At 46.2% G+C, this 18,769-nt stretch overlaps 1 long non-coding RNA gene across 1 annotated transcript; it reads right to left on the minus strand.

Moving 5' to 3' along the window:
* Positions 1-7,296: 7,296 nt before the first annotated feature.
* LOC139807217 (uncharacterized) lies at positions 7,297-11,200 on the minus strand. Its single transcript, XR_011730494.1, has 3 exons — positions 9,538-11,200; positions 8,532-8,785; positions 7,297-7,329 (listed from the first exon to the last, which is right to left on the minus strand). It is a non-coding gene; the product is annotated as an uncharacterized lncRNA (long non-coding RNA).
* Positions 11,201-18,769: the final 7,569 nt, after the last annotated feature.

Below are 18,769 nucleotides of genomic sequence, written 5' to 3' on the forward strand. Positions count from 1 at the left end.
TGCCCATGCATATTTGTACATAATAATTTATTTTGTCCTCGGGAAATTTCTAGGCCGAATATTAAACCGAGAGTTAGATTTTTGGTAACTAAACGTTAAGAAGACATTTATTTATCACTGAAGTATATACAGAAGGTTTACAGCTCTGCGAGAGTTACTAGAGCTGAGAAATGTTTTTTAAAACACGTCCTGAGAAAGACTCCCCCTTAAAATCACAAGAGACCTCCCAACCTAAAAGTTGCTGGGAACAGTCAGAGGGATTTAAGAGGAGTTGCCTCTTTCAGGAAGCTTTTTCCTGTGCCTTATGAGATAAAAACACTGGAGGACAGCCCTCACCTTGGGACAAGAGGTTGCTTTAGTCTTTTCCTAAAGCGCTAAGCCATTTTCTTCCTACAGTCTGTAGCTAAAAAGATTCCCACTTGTAATTGCCAACTCACAGGGAGCACTGACAGTGAAAAAAATTCTTATGAAGGAAAAGTTGATGATGTTACAAATACATGGCTCCTTCTCAAGATCTCTCAACATGTGCTGGCACATGGATCTCAGTTCCCTGCCAGTAACAGCGAAACACTTTAGTACTTCCTATTCAGATCTGTCTTCCTCCGACCTTTCCCTCCTCCCCTATGCAAAGTGGAGAGGGAATCACAGGCAGGTGCTGGCACCAGTGCTTAGTAAGGAAAAGAGCTATTTATGTACAGTAAATTCATTATTACCAACATCTTGGGTTATGTAGGATAAGCTAAAGGCTCTCCAGGACATACATCCTCAAACACACACCCAGTCCTGCTCCACAGAGGCTAGAGTGTAGTAGTGTAATGTAGTGAGGTGTTATAATGGCAGAGAGGCTTAATGGATTAGGATGCTCCTTGTGGGAACACAAGATTTAGCCTGATTAGATAACTCACCCTACCCAAATCTTCATTGAAGCCAGAACTGACCCTTTAGAAGAATAAAGGAAATAAAAATATTTGTCATCAAGAAACCAATATAGCAACAAACTACAATAAATCCCTTTCTTTCTTTCAGTGCGAGCTATCTTCCTTCCTCTCCAGAGCGTCTCCAGAGAAAAATCCTCCTCCCTTTCAAGTCAAAAAGACCAGTACATATCAGCAATGCCCCTTGGGTACTCAGCTTTGTGGAGCCAGATGATATCTGAAATAAAGCCCAGAGCCAGCTGTACAACAGTGAAGACTAGATACACGGGTTGGGACTTGATCAGTTTGTAAAATGCCATAATCAGGGGAATAAGGAAACATGATTCTGGGAATAAACAGGATCAGATCCTTTTTCAGTGATGAATGGCACTTGGAAAAAAATGATTACAACTTATTTTTTATAAAAGAAATAAGCAGAAGAGAGCCATGAAAACAGAACCTTACCAGAGGAATGAAAGGAAAAAAAAAAAAACATCCTCCACACCCTGGTGTAAAGTAACAGAGTGAATCACCAGAGTGAAATCACCAGAGTAAGGAAATTAATGCTAAAACTCCCTTGGGATGCATTTTAAAGCATTGGAAGGAGTTTTGTGGAGTTCCGGGAGGGAATATAAGGAAAAAGGTACTTGTGAAATATTGTCAAGATTGGTGGCCGCTGTATTAACTAGATGATGGGGAAAAGTGGCCACGGGAGGGAAGCTTAAATTATAATACCATCCTACAACTTACGCTGTTTCTCCGTAGAAAAGTGGGATGAAGTAATATCTGCAGACATGTTTTTCACCTTAAGGGATAAGACGGAATGGCAAAAGGATTGTGGAACAAATGTAGATCCCTTTGTTTTAACCCTAGAACGGGATCAGAAAAAACAGCGAAGTTAAGGAATGCTGTTGTGATGCCTGTAGTATAGGGAAACGATGTCTAAAGTTGAAAGGAAAAACTAGTGAAGCAGAAAGCCTCCAAGAATATCAGCTTCTTGTGCCACGATGTGGAGTACCGCTGCCAATGCCAACAACAGGAAAGCAGCAGTAGCTCCGCAGAATTGGGAAGAGAGAAAAGAATCGAAAAGTGTTCCGCAAAACCCGGTAGGGGGAGACAAAGACGAAGAGAAAGCCCCGCAGGAGACAGGGAAAAGGGTGGAGAGAAAGAAGAGAGCAGACACCGAAATCCTGGGAGATGATCCCGGAGAAGGGACTCGTTCCAGCTGCAAAAGCCACAGATAACATACCCTAAACACCAAAGGTATGGCACGATAGGTTTAATTTCCAACCCTGTGAAATTTCCAAAGAAAGAGGTCTGATTCTCACTTAGCAAAGCCATATTGGTAACCTCCTGCTGGAGTTGGAATTCAAAATGTTCAGGAAAATTAGTCAATATTTGAACTGTGGTCGAGTTACTTAGCTCAGGCCCCACATTGGGTGTCAATAAATCTGTCAGGGTTTAACACTGGCCTGACAATTAAACTGAATGACAGATGCTCTCTATTAATCCCCCTCCCCTTCCAGATAAAGGAAGGAGAGAGAATAAAGTGAGAGAGACTTATGGGTTGGAACCTAAACTACACAACTTTAATAAAATAGTAATGATAGAAAGGAAAAAATTCTAAATCTATACAAATTGGAAAATTGATACCACGGTCTTCCCCCCTCTCCCCCAATAACTCTCACGTCACCACAGAGGCTGCAGGGCGGCCCTGGGAAAGTCCAGCCTGGACTCCTGGACTCAGCACTGGTTGGGAGCTGGAGGCAGGAACACAGAGATTCAGGCTGGCATGGAGCAGGACCAGAGGCAGAGGAAAGGATGGAATCCTCCCAGGATGAGGAAGCGAACAGGGACAGGTGAAGAAGGGGAAGTAGGAAGGGCTTTGACCTTCATGATCCCTCAAAGTTTTACTGAGAATGTTGTGTATAGGGTGGAATACTCTGTTTGGTCCATTTTGGTCATTTATCCTGTCTGTTCCCCAGAGATTTCTCTGCAGGGACCAAATGTTTCCACCAAAAGTATTCAGGAGTGAATTCTTAATTCTTTTCTCCGTAAGAGAGTTTAATGGTAAAGCTGTCTGTGCCGTAGAGCTTACTGTCTCTTCCTTGAATAGCTGCTCTCTCTGGGGATATCAAAATTCTTCTTTCTGTAGGACAAATAGGAAAGTCTTGTCCCCCTCTGCAGGATGTGTCTGTCGTGTGCTGGCCAGGCTGCAGAAGTCATTCTCTGAAGAGGCAGCACAAGTTTTGACTAGATCCCCAAAGGGAGATGGTAAGATGAGTGTTTGCTGCTGTGAGTTGTGTCTGAAGGAAAGGAAGGGAATAGATCAGAGGGCTTGGTGTGGAGACACATGTGACAGCTCTAGAGCAGAGCTGCCATGAAGCCTCTTTTAGAATGAGGCTTTGAAACTTGAGTGGCATCAGAAAGCACTGGTAAGAAATACACTGTCCATGTGTTTTCCTTAGGAAAATGAACCCTTTGGCCCACAACGTGGAACTGGAGCTGAGCTCTGGTACTCAAAATGCACCAAAGGACATGAGCACATTGTTCGTGCCCAAGTGATTTCTGGAGAAGTCTTTCTACTTCCAAGGTCCTTTATGCACTCTTGAAAAGCAGGCTATGTTTTTTTGCTTCAGAAATATGAGGGGTTTTCTATTCCATTTCATAAACCAGGTGTGCAGAAAAAAAAAAAAAAAAAAAAAGGGTAAAGAGGAGTACATTTGGTAGCAGCAAGAAATAAGGGTCAGACAGTGATGAAAAACTCAAAACCAAAATCCAAATCATTTTATTTAAATAAATTACAAAACAGAAGAGAGTGGGGAGGGGGAGAAAGGGAAGGGAAGGGGAGGAGGAAAAGGGAGTTGGGGAGAGGGGAAAGAAGGGGGGGGAAGGGCGGGGGGGGGGAAGGGTGGGGGGAGAAAGGGCGAGGGGAGAAAAGGGCGGGGGGAGAAAGGGGGGGGGAGAAAAGGGCGGGGGGAGAAAAGGGCGGGGGGGGAAAAGGGCGGGGGGGGGAAAAAGGCAGGGGGGGACACGGGGGGGGGGACACGGGGGGGGGACAAGGGGGGGAGCACAGCGGGGCAAGAGGGGGTGTCACAGTTTAACACTGGCCCGGCAATTAAACCAAGTAACAGACGCTATCTATTAATCTCTCTCTCCTCCCTGATAAGAAAGGAGAGAGAATAACAGAGAGAGTCTTATGGGTTGGAAACTAAACTACACAACTTTAATGAAACAGTAATGATAAATAGGAAAAAATTACTAAATATATACAAATATACAGGAGAATAGATACCACATTCCTCCCCCCTCTCCCCCAGTAGCTCTCACGTCACCACCGAGGCTGCAGGGCGGCCCTGGGAAAGTCCAGCCTGGACTCCTGGACTCAGCACTGGTTGGGAGCTGGAGGCAGGAACACAGAGATTCAGGCTAGCACAGATCAGGACCACAGGCAGACGAACGGACGGGATCCTTCCAGGATGCTGGGTGAAGGAAAGGAAGCAGGAAAGGCAGGCAGCCGGAAGCTGGAGGCAGGAAATCTGGCTTGGCCCTTGTGATCCCTCAAATTTATACTGAGGATGACGTATATGGGATGGAATGCTCTGTTTGGTCAATTCTGGCATCTATCTTGTCCGTTCCTCCCCAAAGGAGGGATGCAGGTGGGAACTCTTTATGTTTTCCTCAGAGCTGAGCAGTGTCCTTGGCTCTGCACACCACTCTCTAGCAGTAACTATAAACATCGAGTGTTACCAGTCCTAGAAACACACACTGTCTGAGAAACTTGCTGTTAATTTCAGCAAGTGCAACTACTTACAGAAGACTCAGCTAAAAGCAAAAGTACAAGACAGAAAATCACCTTTATCCTGGCCCAAACCAGGACAGGGGGGCAGGAGGGGGGGCAGGAGGGGGGCAGGAGGGGGGCAGGAGGGGGGCAGGAGGGGGGCAGGAGGGGGAAAGGACTACACAGGAGAGGGGGAAGGGGAAGAAAGGGGAGAGGGAGGGAGATGGGGAGAAAGGAGAGGGAGAGGGAAAGGTGAAGGAGGAGGTAAGGGGAAGAGGGGAGAAGAGGTAAGGGGAAGAGGGGAGAGGAGGTAAGGGGAAGAGGGGAGAAGAGGTAAGGGGAAGAGGGAAGAAGAGGTAAGGGGAAGAGGGGAGAGGACTATGCATCAAAAAACCACCATGAAAGGGCAACAGGGCTGTCATCCATCCAACAGACTAAGAACATTTATTCAGACTGACAGAAACATTTTCATCTCTTCTGATCCATCAGAAGATATGGAATAAATTCCCAAAGATGTAGTTTAGAGTTCATCAGTGTCTGGGGAGAAAAGAGAAAGGATTCCTGGTGTTAATTCTACAGGAGAGAGGGGCAAAGAGGTCACTCTCAGAACATTACAGCTACGAAGCCAGAGCTGAACACTCTCTGTGATTAAAAGCAGACAGGAACAGAAGGAAATGGTCTCAGGGGCTTCCTGCTTTGAAACAGCACCAGTCACTGCAAAGCTGTGACTATGGAGTAATCATCACAAAATAGGTGCAATTCCTCCTGGGACATCTGGCTTCAAATCACAGAACATGTTTGATGACAAACATTCAACTCCTCTGATGATTGCCTGAACACTACTGAGTGATCTTTCCCTAAAGAAAGGATAACTTTTGTCGCTGATTATCCTCTCCTTGCCTATTCAAAAAAACCGACTGCAACAGAGGAGCTACAAACACAAGCAATGAGTAAGGGACAGCAAAGACCAAGAACTGACAGCAGAGGGTGTGTGTTATGGGTCAGTGCTGAAGGCAATCACTGGACACGGGAGGAGAAGTGATGGCTGAAGTCTGAAACTCTGTGTAGGGCTCCTTTTATGTTTGTGATTGAGGATTAACTCCAGGAAAAATGACTTCAGATTAAGCAAAGTGTATCTGTGTGGAGGAAATGGGCCAGTTTTCATTGTGCTTGTTTTGTTGTTGTTTTTCAGGAAGCTTCTTAAAGCATTCTGCAGAAAGTTTCCATGTTCAAGTAAATGTAAAGCTAGCAGAAAAAACCCCTGTGCTTAGCACAGGAACTAAACAGCTCTCAAGTTTTGTTTTCACGAGTTAGGAGCAGTCATCTCTTTCCTTACTCTAGCATGACACATTACTATGTCCAGATTCTTCAGAGGCAAATTCATCCAGTTCCCGCTTGTACTAGAATTATACAGAGAACACACCATTAACATGAGGGCAATGTTAAACTTCTAAAACATTCTTCAAATCCACACAAAAACAGGCAGTAACTCCAAGGGCCAAAGAAGTAAGGCCATAAACCAGCAGAGTGGAGGGAAGGGCCCTCTCTTCAGGAGTAAAGGGAGAGCAGTAATCAAATTCACAGCTGCTCCAGGAGAACCCCAGAAAAACCCAAATGCCTCCTACACACAGTGGATCTCCCACACTGAAGTATAAAGTGAAGTTTGTTGCAGGCCCCTTCAGAGCCATACATACTACATAAGAAAATTTAACTTAAAGCTTAGCTGGGAACATCCTATGGCATCATCTTCATTCTCAGTTTCTTTTGTAAAAGAAAGCAGTTACACAGTACATGGTCCAGAGTTCAGTATTTTCTTTGGTCTCTGAGCACTCTTGGAAAGCAGTACAACCCTCAAAACCAAAACTCTTCACCCCTACCACACATAGCTGTCTACCGTTTGGATGAGGAGGAGCTGTTTTGGTATATTACACAATGAGGTTTAGAACTACGAGTTGTAACTTTAAACTAAAAAGCTTTGTTTACAGGTGCTCTTCAGCAGTAGCTGAGGACAGATTTCAAAATGTTTACCTTAACTGCGTAACAGGAGCAGATCTCTGTTCCCCAATGACTCTGCTCCTATGGGTGAACTTGGGAAGCTTTCTGCTGAACTCAGACTTCTGTTCAGAGCCGGAGTGGTGCCAGGATATCCCACGTGAGTTGAATGGTGAAACGGACTGACAGCCAGACCTCCACTGATGGGAAGTGTGTTCTTACACTTTTCATGAAGCTTTCTATTGGCATTTCCTTTTTTTTTCATCAATTCTGAAACATTCAGACACAAACAAAGAATTATCCCTGGCAGGAACAGTAGAGGGGATTAGGAGTGACCAAACCCAGAACAGCATTTGACCTGCGGGGTTTTGGAGAGCCAGTATCTTAGCAGTCAAACCACCTGCAAGGAGCAGAGAGTTACCAGTACTTGGGACTGCTCAGCACTAGAGCTTCAAAGCAATCTGTGAATGGAGTTTGATCTGGAATTTTGGGAAAACTTCATGCACCTTGGATTTAGCCTCTCCCAATTCCTTCTCCAAGCCCAGGTTGGCTTCTTCCAGGTTCCTGTAGCGCCTCGTAGCAACTTCCAGTGAAGCTTCTGTCCCAGAAAGCAAGCTTCTGCTGCAGCTCTCTGACATTGCCCTGATGAAATGCTTAGATGAGCATGAAAAAAGTTATAATAACATGAATTCTTTCCTTAGTTTAACTTATTTGATTATACAGCTAGACCTGTCTTGAATTCAGTAGGTAGGAAAATTTTGCCTGCCACCAGCAGTCAGCAGTTGAGCACCTCCAAATTATCAGCAGTTGCACATGAGGATTTCTGTTTTCTAATACATAAAAAAGATTCAAATATTATACTTCTTGAACAATACACCAGCATACACTGAATCATGTATTTTTTTAGAAAACTCAAAGCAATCTCTTGTGATGCAAGAGCCACAGTTTGACTGCAGGTATTACTCTGGTGACTAAAGGCAGGACTTTGTATTAGATGGTTCTTGGGTCTGTTTCTCTATTAAACAAACAGAATTAAATGAATACATGTATCTGAAAGCTCTTTTGAAAAACACTTGAAGTTTATGTTGAAAGACATCCCTGTCTGTTTTCTTACCAAGTTCATTTCAGAGTAACAAGTGCCTCCCTGCTGACACATTAGCTTTCACAAATCTGGACAAGCCCTCCATTCATCCAGCCACCCACCCAACTACCATCTCATTCATCCAGCCACCCACCCAACTACCATCTCCCAAAGAAACCTGGTATTTTGGCACTAGGAATACAACGTGATTCACAGGGGAAAACCATTGACAGCACTGCTGGAGTTCATCCCCCTCTTCCCTCTTAAACTGAAAAATGAAGTATAAGGTGGTTATCTGACATATGCAGGTATTCACCTCACTCAAACGCTCCAGGGTTGAGAGGAAGAAAGAAATGGAATTTTAAAGCACTGTTCACAACACTCAGGCAGACAAACAGCACACCAGTGTCTAATTACTCAACAGGACTAGTTCCTGTTTTCCAGAAAGTAAAGATTAACAAAATGGATATGGCAGCTTTTAAACCTTTGGTCTGCCTGGGACTGGTAGAATTTGCAGAATGACAGTTTAACTGACATTCTAACCAGTCTGCTGACCAGTTAATTAGCCTAAACACAGCCAAAGAAGAACAAATTTAAATATTCCTACACATCACAAAATATACAACAGAAAGCTTAGGTCAGTGGCTGCAATTGATTTTTTGAGGAACAGGCAGGTCCCTCGGAATGTTAACAGCATTCTGTTAGAAATTAACAGCAGAACACTGCTAAGAGCCTTCAACACTGCAAACAGTGTATACTTTACCTCTCTTTTTACTTCGTCAGCCTCATATTTAAAGACTTGTTCTCTTAAACCAGCACACATGGCCTTTAATTCCTTGTTTATCTCTTCCAGCATGTAAACTTGCTTCTCAGCAGCAGCTCTGAGTTTGTGGAAAATGTCATTAAACCATCCCTGTGCAACAGTCACTGCACTTCCTTGGATGAGCTGCTGCTCCTTCAGGTTTTCCAGCAGCTGATGGAATAATGGCTTTCCCTCTGGAGCTGGGCCAATGCCTCCTGCATGGACAGAGGAGAATCAACACAGAATCATTAAGGCTAGCAAAGACCTCTGGATCCTCCAGTCCAACTGGGAAACCAACACAACCATGCCTACTAAACCATGTCCCCAAAGTGGAAATACTGTGCTCCACTCTCCCCTGAGGTGTTACACAGGGCTCCAGACCCCAGCCCTGCCCCATATGCCCAACACCAACAGGATACCTGACCTATTCCCCTCATGAATGCCTTCAGAAAAAAAACTTTTCAAACACTTCCTGACATGGCCAAACACACACATGTTTTGCAGAGGCAGGGAAAGCATCAAAGGTCACCAAATTTCAAGGTTTCTTGCATGAGCTTTCTCTTACAAAGAGGAAGACCAGGCATGTTTAATCACACACATCTGCCTGTTACAGAAAAATCTCCCTCTTCCCTTCAATATGCATTTTGCATGGGGAAAAAAAAAAGCATTTGACGGCATTGTTTGTCTGCACAGCACAGCAGGAACAACACTCGTCAAAACTGAAGCAAACCAGCTGGAAACAAAGCAGCAGTACAGTAAATACCCAGCATCATGGAAAGGATTTTTCCCCATCCTAAGAAGACTGTACCCAACTTCAGACAGTAACACAACCTTCCTCTGCAGGACTCTGCCATCACCATTAAGTCACTTTCTGGTTACTTTTCTTTACCTTACTATATAATGCAATTTTCTCTATAATGCCACTTACCAGTCCAAACTCTAATGCAAAATATTTGGCTTCACATACCTGCACCCCAGAGTTGTCAGTGGCATCCTTTAGGCCTCTTTTTTTTTTCACAATGTGATGACATATGGAAAGTAGATCCTGAGTGTTCACCTACAAGGAAAACCATAGTATTCTTCCAAGGATTTTTCCAGCAATGGAGAGCAGAGTTATAGCTCAGCAGTGTGAGCAGTTTGACTTTTCTCTATTCTTCTTGTACAGGGTGATGATGACTGCACCACGGAAATCTGGTGGTAGTACCCCTTGTTCCCAGCAACTCACAAGGAACTTGTGAAATTGAGCATGGAGTGCTCTGCCTCCATGTTTCCAGACTTCAGGTGGGATTCCATCAACCCCAGCTGCCTTGCCAGTTTTCAGCTGCTGTATGAGTCTCTCCCAAAGTAGGGGCTGTGTCCAATCGGGTTTTCACTGGCTGGTGTGTAATGTGCTAAATTGCTGAGCCTTGGACTACTCGGCTGGCACTGAAGAGAGTCTGAAAATGTTCAGACCATGGGGTCAGGATGGAGGTTTTATCTGTGAGAAGCATTTGGCCATCTGCACTGAGCAGCGGGCTTTGGACCTGATGTGTGGGTCCATATCCTGCTTTCAGAGCTTCATAGAGCCCTCTGTGGTCACCCATAACTGCACACAGTCTTTTCTGCCAGGCTGATCCACCACTTGTTGTGGATGTCTCCAAAGTTTCTGTGGAGCTCACTGCATTAAGAGGAAAGGCTGCTTTTCTGACATGGCAAGATGGCTGAGCAAGGTGTGCTTGGTGAGCGGTTCTCTTCTTTGTCAACAAACCTTGGATCTCTTGGTGTTTTCATCAATCTTTGTTTTTCTTTGAGGAGAACCCTGTGGATTCTTCAGAGGACTGCAGGATGCTCTTGTTAATGTGCTGCCAAAGCGCTTCAGGAGAAGGATCTCTGGGATGATCTAAAAGTCCAGCTTGAAGGTTTACCTGGAAGCTGTTTCTCACTGTTATCTTTTTGAAGATGGCTAACTTTGAGCCTCCTCCCTGGGATGCCACCCCTCTTAGGTTTGGGCTTCAAGCAGAGGGTAAGTTTGCATGGCACAAGGCAGTGGCCTGTAGGACATTCTGTACCAGGCACCGCTCGGCTATGACGGACATCGCCAACATTTCTCTGGCGCACATTTCTCTGACACAGTCAGTGAGGTGCCAGTGCTTGGATCCAGGATGCTTCCAGGTTGTCTTCAGGCTGTCTTTCTTTTGGAAGAGAGTGTGGGTGATGGTGAGCTGTTGCTCAGCACAAAACTCCAGCAGGAGACGTCCGTTGTCATTACAGTTTCCAACACCATGCTTGCCCAGGACTCCTTTCCAGGCTTCATAGTTCTTTCCTACTCCAGTGTTGAACTCACCAAGGATTACGATCTTAGCATCTGCAGGAACCTTTTGGGTGAGGCAGTGCAGGTGGGTGTAGAATCTGACTTTTTCTGCATGGTCAGCTTGGAGGGTTGGGGCATACATACTGAGGAAAACAACATGGTGCTTGCTGTGGAGTGGGAGGCATAAGAAAATAATGAGATCCTAATGACCAGTCAGCAAATTTTCAAGTTTGGAGGCCTGGAATACCCATGAATAAAAGCATAATCCTCAGCTGTCAGCCCAGCAGTGTCTTCATGGGAAACATCAGCACTGTAAGGAAGGAGAACTTTGATCAAACTAAGATTCCCACCACCTGCAGCAATTACGAGTAGGGTTCTGAAAGATTCAAAACATCCTATGAAATGGATCATTTTACACAGACACTGTCATTAATTTCATTCCTGCTTGCTCTCAGAAGTCTTTTCCCCATTACTTCACCATGAACAAAAGAAAAAGCAGGTTCCATTAAAAGCAACAATAACATGGGAGAGGGAGTCAAAACAACTGCGTGGTCAGACAGAGCTGCCACATGTAAAACACTTCAGTGCACATGAGGTTGCTGTGCAGGAGGCGGTTTCTCAAACTGAGGCACTGCTGCCAGGCTCGTGACACATCTCCTGCCAGACAATGCTTCCTGGACATCCCCAAAGCAGAAAGCAGCCCCTGATGTACCACAGCAACCAAACTCAGACTGCTTTCACAAGACGTACAGAAACAGCTCCTTCCATGTGCCCCTCTGCTTTTGGTCAGAGCACATTCCCATGCTTCTCAGCAATCCAACAGAAAGAATACCAAAGGGACACATTTGGATAAGCCCCTTATCTTTGATGCTGGTCTCCAGTGTGCACATCAGCTCCTGCTTTTAGGAGAAACTCAACTGTCTCTTCCTGACCTTCAGAGACAGCAAGAGCTAGTGGGGTAAAGCCCTCCTGAAAGGACAGATAAATACACCAAGTTAATCATCAAAGACAAAAATAGTCTTCAACAAAAATATTGCTGCTGTTTTCTGAAACAACTTCCTGAAAAAATAAAAATTTACCTTATTTTTGGCACGAAGATCAGCATTATGCCTTAGTAACCAATTTGATTTTTTGATTTTTAAATTGTAAGCATGGTCAGAAACTGGAACACATTTCCCAGAAAAGGCTTCGGGGCCCATCCTTGGGGATGTCCAATACCCAGCTGGACATAGCCCTGAGCAACCTCCTTTGGATGACTCTGAGCAGGGCTGGGGCTGGGCTACGTGATCTTGAGAGGCCCCTTCCACCCTCACCCATTCTCTGGTTCTCTGAGTTTTGTGCAGGGTTCCCAGGGGAATAACTTTGTGGTTTTATGTCAATGAGCAGGCTCACCAGGCAACATCCCCACAATCAAAAGAAGAACTGAGACAATGTGCACTGTACTGCACAGGCCACAGACAGCAAGGGCCTCAGGAAGGGAAGCACTCTTCCAACCCTCACAAGAGGAGCAGTAACTCCAAGGGCCAAAGAAATGGGGCCATAAATCAGCAAGCTGAAGAGAAAGCCCCTCACTCAAGGACTGAAGGGAGAGCTGTGACCAACTTCACCAGCTCCTCCAGAAGAACCCCTCAGTGGTACTTGTGGGAACAGTCTGTGTTGCGGCGAGCCTTCTCTCGGGGACACGGCTCTTCTCCAGAGCTCTCTTGCCATCCCTCTCCTCAGGCATCTTCCTCTCTTCTGCTTCTGGGAGCATGCCTTTTATTTTGCCCTTCAGCCCCACCCATTTCCGGCTGGGGCAGGCCCTAATTATTGGGCACAGCTGGGCCTAAGCTCCCAGTTCATTATCAGCGACACCTGAGGACTTGTGGTTCTCTCTACATTTCCCCCCTTTTTGTTGTTTGTTGAAAAATAGATTTTTTGAGGAGAGCAAATTCGGGTTCTTTAGCCTCTGTTAGCAGGAGATGAGGTCTTAAAATACCAGCTCAGTTTTCGCTGGTACTCGCCACCTCGGGATGCCTAGCCATGCAGAGGCTTCTCTGAGCATTCAGCGCACCAGTCTTATCGCGTGTCCCTAGGGCCCCGTTTCAGGACCGCACTGTCGCGTGTCCCTGGGGGCTCCGCTTCAGGACCGCATCGCGTGTCCCTGGGAGGCTCCGTTTCAGGACCGCACTGACTTGATGCGCACTCAGAGCTCCGCTTCAGCTTCAGCATTCCTCGGGCTTGAGTTCGGCGCGCCAACTTGCTGCGCCTTTTGAGCCTCATTCTTCTCTCCTGCCTGGCTCGCCATTCCGTGCTGTTGCATCTTGCCGTGCTGGGCTTCTACTCCAAGCTCTACACGCCGCCTTCAGCATTTAAGCCTAGCCTTGCGGAGCTTTTTTCGTGGTTGCGTATTTGGAGCTCTTTGTAGAGCGTCCCGCACCATCGTAGTGGCTCCATCTGACGTGGTTGCGTATTTCGAAGCTCTTTATATCGCCTTTCGCATTTAAGCCAGGCTTTGTAGAGCTTCCTGCGCCAACGTGGTCATGTAGAGCTTCTTTTTTTTTACCTCAGCGTTCACAGCTGCTATTGTTGCCCGCATTCTCCACCAGATGTTGCAGCGAGCCTCCTCTCGGGGACAGGGCTATTCTCCGGAGCTCTCTTGCCATCCCTCTCCTCAGGCATCTTCCTCTCTTCTCTCTTCTGCTTCTGGGAGCATGCCTTTTATTTTGCCCTTCAGCCCCGCCCATTTCCGGCTGGGGCAGGCCCTAATTATTGGGCACAGCTGGGCCTAAGCTCCCAGTTCATTATCAGCGACACCTGAGGACTTGTGGTTCTCTCTACAAGTCTGGGCCTTCACAGATAGAAGAGGGGAGCCTGGAGCTGAAAGAACAACAGAAAAGGCCCCCCAAAGCCCTGAACCTCTGATCGTTTTCAAGCAAGTACAAGGAACAGCAAAATCCTGGGGAGAATAGAGCCCTAACATGTCAAATAAGGCACAGGTAGAAGAAAAAAACCAGGAAAACTACTGCCTAGACCAAAAGATGATTCCCAAACAGGACCAATCCTAAGCAAAGCAGTAGGAGCTGAGGTGGTAGAAGAAACCACTTTTCCTCCTCCCTGGAGCCTTCACAAGCCAAGAAGGTCCACTGGACACTCAAAAGATCCTTCATTGCCACAGAAGCCACAGCATGACAAATACATAAGGGATGAAAGTACACTGCAGCAGTCATTCTTTCACTTGGACCAAATAGCAACTGCAACATTTTTACAGCATTAGGAAAATGGGTTTGCATCACTTAGCTTGAATCAAAGCCCAACAGCATCAAGAGACAAAACATTTCCAGTATAAAATTCATCCCAACATTAAACAGTACTTGGCTACAAACCTTGTACTTTATCTGGCTGAAAGAAAAGAGAAAATTGATTAAAGAGCTGAAGAAGAAAGAAAAATGGCCTTTAGTTCAAAGATCTTCAGGGAGAAATAAGAACATGGCCTATATGTAAATGAAGCAAGTTAAAACAGCAACAGTGCCAAGACTCTTGCAACACAAGAGTGCAGATGGAAAACAAAATCAGAAAAGAAACAGAAACAGACCATATGGTTTGGAACTACAAATAAATTGTAACAGCCCTGCTCATGGATTCTCTTCAGGAGTAGCAGAGAACAGGATTTCAAAATGCTGACCTGTGCCTCATAGGCTGCAACCCTGTTTTTTGACAGCATGATCAGTGTTGTTACTGTTGGAACACTCCAGAAAAATTAAGATAGTTCTAATGAAGAGAAAGGGTCTTAAGGAACTTTCCTCACTAATATGCTAGGCTTACATACATAATGCTCACCAGATGTAAAAGAGGAACCCCAGCAGGAAAACACTGGAAAAAAAAAGGCGCCTCTTATTAGCACTCCAAAAAGCATCTATTTACCTTTCCCACTTTTACAAAGCTTCTAGGTTTTACTTCCTCCAAATTCAGATTTTCATATTTTTCTTCTTCAAAAATGCTTTCTTGGAGGGTATTTTTTATGTTTTCCAGTTCCCATCTGAGATCTCTAATTCTGCACATCAGAAGCTTTCTCTGTGCATGGTGGTCACGGGATCTGATCTCTTCCAGACTGTCCTGGGAGGCTGCCTGCTCCTGAAGCAGATAACACACTTGTAACCACCACAGGGAAAAAGGGAACTCTCCCTGCCCACCAGTTGTACCGGCCCAGTGTCAAGATCCAGCTTCACTCTGGGAGGCAACTGTGCCTCCTCACTCCCCTCAGCAGCCAAGACAGAACCCCAGAGCTACCACCCTCAAGAATTCATTTGGGAAGAATGCCCCCTCTCTCTCAGCAATATTCTTCATCCCAGCTGCTAACCAAAGACCGCTGTCTCTGGAAGACAGAAAAGGATTCCTCAAAGAAGTGAGGAGGATGCCTCACGTCCAGCCCTCCCCTCCCATCACCTCTTTCCTGAGCACTGTCCCCTGCACAGTGACAACAGGACCTCTAGGTCTGGCCATGACAAGGACAAGTTCCAATCCCCTACAGTACCAGACCTACAAGATGCTGCCACGGCCCCGGCCCCGAGCTGCTCTCAGCCCTGACCCTCACATGGACACCATGTCCTGGCAGGAATGCAGATCTGCCTGTCCCCAGGGGCTGCCCTGGGGAGCTGCACTCTTGGTTCATCCCCATGGCTCTCTGCTACCAGAGCTTTGCTGCTCTTCTTGGGGAGGGGGTGTGGGACTGCTCCTGCCCCTGGAGCTCATGGACCCTGACAGCCTTGTGGGGACTCTTCCCATCTCCTGCCTCTACACAACAGCAGCCCTTGAGACTGCTTTGCACATCACCTTTTCATCTTCACCCATCAGGAGAACTGCTTTGCTTTTGGGCACACAACAGGATCTACAGGCAGGACCTGCACGTCACCTTCTCCCAACAGCAGCTGCACTACACCTCCATCTGTCAGCCAACTTCCACAGAAAGCATAGGAAACAGATGCCCCCACAAGCAAAGGCAAAGAGGTGATTTTGATTCACATCTTCTTCTCCCTCTTGCTGTTTTCTCAGCCAAACCAGCCAAGAGCTGGCAGCTGCTCTGAATTTGTACTTATATTTTTTTGTCTGCAGAAAAGGAGAAAAGGGCAAGACTGCTCCTTAGAAACTGGCAGCTGTTTCTTGTTTCCCAAGCCCTAGTTCACTTGCAGCCCATTCCTTCAGTACATTTTTCTGCAAGGTTTTTAGGCTCCCACTATTCTCAAAACATGCAGCAGCTCCTCCAGACACATTGAGCACTCTGGGAAAAGAGTACAACCCTCAAAAACAAAACTCTTCACCCCTACTACCACACGTAGCTGTCTACTGTTTGGATGAGGAGGAGTTGTTTTGGTATATATACACCATGTGGTCTGGAACTACAAAAAAGTTGTAACTTTAGGCTACAAAGCACAACCTTGCTTACAGATTCTCTTCAGCAGTAGCTGAGGACAGGATTGCAGGGGGATGGTCTCGCATCACAGGATTACAAAATGTTTACCTGAACTACATAACAGGAGCATATCTCTGTTCCCCAATGACTCTGCTCCTATGGGTGAACTTGGGAAGCTTCCTACTGAACTTGGACTTGTGCCCATAGCCAGAAGGGTGCCAGGATGTCCCAGGTGAGTTGAATGGTGAAATGGACTACCAGCCAGGCCTCCACTGATGGGAAGTGTGTTCTTTCATCTTCCAAATTACTTTCCTTGGTTTTCATCAGTTCTGAAACATTTAGACACATACCAAAAATTATCTTTGGAAGTAACTTTGGCCCAGTTACCCTCCAGGTCTTTGATTATAATTCAACTTGTGAAAGTAGAAGGGATTAGGAGAGACCAAACCCAGAACAGCATTTTATATGAGTTTTTTTGAGAATTTCTCAGCAGTCACACTACCCACAAGGAGCAGCAAGAGTTACCAGCACTTGGGACTGCTCAGCACTGGAGTTTCAAAGCAACCTGTGAATGCCATTGTCTTACACAGCTTCTTCCAAAAGGCAGAGGGCACCTGCACAACAACTCTGAGCTACAGACCCTTTTCCCATGGGAAGTTCAAACCATGCCCCTCAAATGGAAGCCAAAAAAGATATCCACTTTTTTCCTTCATATAATCAGATTCTCTTCTCTGAAGGGCCCATCCTTACTCAAGCAGTACAGAATATAAAATCCATGGGAGGGGGGGGGGGGGGGGGGGGGGGGTGGTGACATTCACTGAAGAGAAGGAGATTACTAAAGACTGGCCAAAAGGCTGACTGTTAAAGTACAATTAATAATCAAAAAAAAACCCCACCACATTAATTCCATGACCAGTGCTGTTACTCTCAGAATGCTCAAGAGAAATTAAGACAGAGGGGGGGTTAAAGGAACCTTCCTCACAAATATGCCATCTCAGGAGTACAGACATAATGCTGGCCAGATGTAGAAGAGGAAATTTTGGAGGAAAACGCATCAGAAAACAATAGTCTCTTATTACCATTTCAAAAAGCATGTACCTACCTTTCCAGTTTTCACTTCCTCCAGATACAGCTGTTCATATTTTTGTATTTGAACAATGTTCTCTCTCAGGGTGCGCTTCTTACTTTCCAATTCCTGTTCAAGGTCTCCAATTCTTCGGAGCAGCAGCTTTCTCTCTGCATCATGGTCATGGGCTCTGCTCTGTTCCAGTCTGTCCTGGGAAGCTGCCTGCTCCTGAAGCAGGTAACACACTTTTACCTACCACAAAGAAAAAGGGGACTCTCCCACCCCTCAGCTGAACCTGCCCAATGTAAAGGGCACAGATTTATTCCTTGAGGCACCTTTCCCTCGGCCCAGGCCCAGGCCCAGGCCCCCTCTGTGAATTGGTTGGGCCCCTTCCCCCACCTGCCCGTGGTTCAGCCCCGCCCACCGTTGCCCCTGGCAACTGCCGTTAGAGGCGGCTCTGCCATTGTGACTCCTGTGCTGAGCTGCGCTGGGCTATGTCTCTCCAGCTGCTCCTGGTCTTTGCCGTTGGTTTGCTCCTTTCTCCCGTCTCGTCCCTCCCTTTCTCCTTGAGTTCACCTCTTCCCAGCCTGTCTCCTTCCTCGCCCTGTGTCTGCCTTTTCCCTTCCATTCTCCTGTGCCCCACAGCACTCCGTAACGAGGCTGATCTGCTCCCTGAGGCACCTGTGCCTCCTCACTCCCCTTAACAGCCGAGGCAGAACCCAGGAGCTACCACAGGCAAGAATTCTTTTCATTCAGAAAGAATCCCTCCCTCTCAGCACTGTTATTCATCAAAGCTGCTAATGAAGAAACACTGTCCTTGTAGGACAGGGCATAGAGAAAAGGGTTCCTTCAAGAAGGAATCCCCCCCCCCCCCTGCCACTTTGCTCTAGGGAAAGAATAACACAGAGAACACTTTCAGAAGCCCCTCTCCTGGCTCATGGCCAGGATTACAGAATCACACAATTCTCACATTTGGAAAAGACCTGTAAGATCACCAAGTCCAAACATTAACCCAGGAAAAAATTTAAAGGTTCAAAGGCCCCACAGCAATCGGGTTACAGGCTGAGGAGCTCACTACAGGGGCAGTTTATGAGCAGCTTACCAGGGATGAGCCTTGCAGAAGGGCTTCAATTCCCCTACTTTGCTGCTGGACTGTGCCTTCCAGTCTGGCATTTTCAGCTTCAAGGCTTAAACAGAAATATAGGTCTTATTACAGAAATCTACCAGAGCACCAATTCTTAAAGAACAACAGGAAAGGACAAACAAAAGCATCTTCAAAACCATCTGTTATCTTCCTGTGATGCAACAAAGCTGTCTTGTTCTTCTCACACAACCCCAGACAGCAACAGACACCTTGGTTCACTGTGCTACTCTCTTAGCACTGCACGCGTTCCTTCAGGTGTTTCATTGCAGTAATCCTCCCAGAAGATGCTATCAGGAGGTCTTCCAGTCTC

Source organism: Heliangelus exortis, chromosome 24 (genome assembly GCF_036169615.1).
Source record: "Heliangelus exortis chromosome 24, bHelExo1.hap1, whole genome shotgun sequence".
NCBI lineage: Eukaryota > Metazoa > Chordata > Aves > Apodiformes > Trochilidae > Heliangelus > Heliangelus exortis.